Below are 4,572 nucleotides of genomic sequence, written 5' to 3'. Positions count from 1 at the left end.
ACAGTAATCCACCAGCAGTCACACAGACATCATGATTTTACATTTCATTATGAGAAAAAAATCCACATTTTCCCAGGACTTTCCTTCCTCATAATGGCTTCCTGTTTCCACTCTCACAGAGCAGATCTCCACACATGCTTTTGGAAACTTAAGCTTTTAAACACTAACAATGGCTATATTTGAAGTCCGATCCAATCCAGAGCCAAACGTAAATGAGGAAGTTGCCATCTACAAATAACAACCAACGTTTTATTAATGGGTATGGTGACATTTACCCATGGAAATGTGTAAAATATTGCATGAAAGGAAAAATAAATAAACTTCTTATAAAGCAGACATATTTACATTATATATCAGAACACCCACTAAAAATAAAACTGTCATTAAGTTTTACAAATTAATTTTTTATATTCAAATTAAAGCATTTCCACAAATCTAATAAAAAGAAAATGGTTTGAGAAAGTTTGAAAGGCTTTCATGCCACAGCCCCACGTGGCTCCACCTGCCGACAGGCCACAGTGATCAAATACCCCATGTGCTAACAGAAGGCATGAGATCTGAATAGGCCATACTCTCCCCTTATGTCCTATTACTTGTTACAGAACAGTGAATTCTTTGAGATGAAAAACGATAAAAAATTCAGGGCACAGTGCACTTTGATAACATATAGCATGTGGAATTGTTCAAAGGTCTGAAAACAGTCTTTAAATTCAAGACTGAAACTTCAAACACATAAAATCTGTTTCCTATGCTCAGTTTCAACATCACTGGAAAAAATACCCATCACTAAACCCTGATACACATTCGTAGCCATTTCACCATCTTCTATCACAGTCAGTGTTCAGGAGGCAAATCCTGACCCAGAATCCTTGTTCACGTTTTCTCCAAGGGCGTCTCCATGCACAGTGGCCATTCTGCTTCTGTCTCCTTCTGCTTGGCACCTGCAGGCATGAGTATCAGGGCTTACCACACGTCTGACAGGGAAATGACTCCCACGATGCTATCTGCTTCACTTGTGACCAGCAGCCCAGAGGTCAGCCCACACTAATCTGTCCAGGATTTCCAGCTTACAATACTTCACAACACCCTCAAGACACTGTGAGCGGTGCTGAGGGCCTGGTCACTGTGATATCTAGGTTGCTGAACGATTTCTCAGCAGCAAGCTTAATTACATCAGACTTGGTATAAATATCTACAACTTCTCCTGACTCGTGCACCACAGGGAAGGCCAGCAACTGTCTTTCTACAAAGACATTCAAGGCTGTACTGATGGGAGTGTCCTGGTGGATGAAGGGATGTTGTGGTGGGTCCCAAATGCAAGAACATTCAGCTTCTGCTTCATGAAGGCAGGCTTTGGCAGACCAGACATAAAATGCTGGAGGAAGGTGAGGATTCCTTTGTGGCTATGTGTACAAAGTGCAGTCCACTGATAGGATCAATAACTGGCAATGAGTGGATTTTATTTGTGATCAGTGTGTATAGCATGGAAGACTTTTGCATCTGGAGCTATATTCCCTGAAGGCTTACGTGTTTCTTCGGGATGAAGCTCCCCCCGTTTCAATCTTATTTGCCTCTAATTCATAAATCTGTACCAAGGTTGACTTATACCATCTCTGTGGTATATTTAGGAACTCTGTAATTTTTAGCATTCCTACAAAACTTTGTTGTGTCCTCTCCCACAGTGGAGCTGCTGGAACAGCATTGGCTGCTAAGGCACAGACTCCTTTCTAACCTGTAATGTAGTATCAGCAACAACACGCTTCGAAGAGTTGGAAAGAGGTGGTGATCCTTGTGTGATCCCATGAAGTGCATGAAACCCACATTCTGAGTCTTGTGCTTATCTTTCACCTAGAATTTCTCCCACATGCTGGCTTCCTGGTCCAGGGGCTGCAGCCCGCTGCTACCAAGGAGGAGGAGGAGGACCAGGACTGGGCGTTTGTCTGGCCAGGTGTGCAGGAGCATCAGGGTGTTGGCTGGACCTCTCTGGAGTGCAGGTTATGGGCTAGGACCCTCTGGGGTTGTGGGCATAATGCAGGGACCAGGGGGTATAGGTGGGAACACCTGGCTAGGCAAGCAGGGGGGTGATGGTTAGGCTGAAGTGTAGCCCGTATTCATTCATCTCTGGATGTGTACCTGGGTCTTCTCTATACTTTGGATATCAGGCATCTTGCTACAATGAATGTAGGGGTGCATGTGTCTTCACACTGAGAGCACCCAGGTAGGTTTAGTGAAGCTGAGGTGGATACAAGCTGGTGTCACAGGGCTCTCTGTGCATAGGACCCCCTGGCAGGGTGGCTGGAGTGGAGATGGATCAGGAGATGAGGTTTTCTGGGGTGCTCTGCACAGAGGTGCCCTGGCAGGACAGCTGTAGCTGAAGTGGGTGGGCTGGAGTGTCCCAGGGCTCTCTGCAGAGAAGACAATTTGGGAGGGTAGCTGTAGCTGAAGTGGATTCAGGATTGGGGGGGTTCTCTGTGCACAGGATCTCCTAGCAGGATATCTGAAGCTCAAGTGGGTGAAAGCTGGGGTGTCCTGGGGTGTTACTCACTGTGAGTGGCCTGGCAGAGTGCGGGCTGGGGGGTGCTGGGCTTTCCACATCAACGGGATCCTTGTCAGGACAGTTCAGCTGAAGCAGTAGTGACCCAGGAGGTCACATAACTCTCCATTCAGGGGGTGACCTGGCAATCCGAGTCTTGCAAGCCTGAAGTGTGCTGGGGTGAATAGGACTAAAGTGTCACATTGGTGTGATGTCTGGAGCTATTATGAATGCTAACCGGGCAACCCAGTGTGTGCCGTGCTGGGGCTGCCTCGCTGGCACAGCTGGGGTTGAGTGGGTTGGGGACCTAAGGCTCAGCGAGGTAGCAAGCTGGCTAGGGTGCTCAGAACTTGCTTCTGTCCATGCTATCAAGGTGGAGGGGAAGGGCACTTGCCAGCACATCCTCACAGAAAGAGATCCAGCACCACCCTCCCCACTGGGGGCTTGAAGGATGGATCCTTCACATTACATTTGCTTTTTAAATTGCAGCTTCTTGAGACACCTTGGTGGCTCAGTTGGTTAAGTGTCTAGCTTCTGCTCAGGTCATGATCCCAGGAGGATCCTGGGATCGAGTCCCATATTGAGCTCCTTGTTCGGTGCGGAGCCTGCTTCTCCCTCTGTGTGCCGCTCCTCCTGCTTGTGCTTGCTTTCACTCTCCCCTCTCTGACAAATAAATAAAAAACCTCCAAAAAATAAAAATAAACCAGCTTCTTTTCTGTGACCTAGGGCAGACAGATCAGCTTACAGCTCCCAGAACGATCCCTCTCACTGCAGTTGGCAGGATGGTGAGGGTGTCTCTGTCTTGTGTTGTGCAGAAGCTGTTCAGTAGGCCCTCAGTTCTTCTTCAGGAGGATGTGCTCTATAAATAGGTGTAGACTTGATGTGTCCCTGGAGGTAGTGAGTTCAGTTCTCACCATAGGTGATGTGAGCAAGGTCCCCATCTTGGACTCTTATCTTTATAAACTTGCTCAAGTTGTTTCACTTCTCAGACTATCCATCTCCATTTCCTGACTGTAAAAGAAGACTTTTTTTTTTCTTACAAGATCCAATAGACTTACATGTCTAAGGTACCTGGCACACAGTAGGTGCTCATTAAATGTTTCTCCCTCCTCTCATCCAACACTGTGCTCTCCAAAACACATATCCTTGATTCAGCAGACAAAGTGCTCCTCCCACTCTCAATGTCTGAAATTTCTGAGCACAGTATGGGAAGACCCACCCTGCTCCTGGGCTTGGCACCTCACAGGTCACTCTGGCAACTTTACCCTTGCCACTTGCTTGCATTCTCTCCACCTACTCAACTAAGACGTGCAAGTGCCTGGCCCAAGCCTCCTCTGTAAATCCTCCTTCCAGGGAGGAGGCTAACTTCAGAATCCATCAAGGTTCATGAATACCTTAGCAGCCAAGGGAAATGCTGAGCCACTGGGACAGTCCTCCCAAGGGTTTTAGAAATCAACTGCTGATGGTTGGATTTTGGAGAACATTCCAGTGGAAGGCCTAGGAGGGTCTTAGTGGTTGAGTAGTGTAGGTTTAACTAACGTACATCTGTGGATTTTGAGGATCACATCCTGAGGAAAGTTTCCATCAATCTGGCACCCAGAGTCAGTCATGAAATGGAAAGGATAGAAGGAATAATATTTGCCGAGTGTCCAGAGTGGATGCTTCACTGTGCCAGGCCATTGATATAGGACTTTTCTCTGAACATGGTAACAATTCTACAAAGTGATCATGCTCTTGTGTGTCCCTATTTTACAGATGAGGAAAGTACATGGGTTGAGCTTACTTAACATGTAGCTGTGTTATAGCATGGTGCATGAAAGAAGTTATAGAGCCTAGTGGGCCTGAGTTCACATCATAGCTCCATCTCCTCCTAGCTGTGTGACATTGAGAAAATTCCTGAACCTCTCTGCTTCTGCTTCACCTCATCTACAGCATGGAGACAGCAATACCTGCCTCACTTATTGTGTTTGCAGATTGAAATGACATTACAAACCTAAGACCCTAACCAGTGTTTCTGGTACACGGCAAACACTCAAGAA

General features: G+C 46.7%; 1 pseudogene; it reads right to left on the bottom strand.

The window, feature by feature from the left end:
- Positions 1–873: 873 nt before the first annotated feature.
- On the bottom strand, positions 874–1,888 carry LOC103682448 (annotated as a pseudogene).
- Positions 1,889–4,572: the final 2,684 nt, after the last annotated feature.

This window comes from Ursus maritimus, unplaced genomic scaffold, assembly GCF_017311325.1.
Source record: "Ursus maritimus isolate PB19 unplaced genomic scaffold, ASM1731132v1 scaffold_5, whole genome shotgun sequence".
NCBI classification, from domain to species: Eukaryota; Metazoa; Chordata; class Mammalia; order Carnivora; family Ursidae; genus Ursus; species Ursus maritimus.
This window is presented reverse-complemented; position numbering and strand designations above follow the sequence as displayed.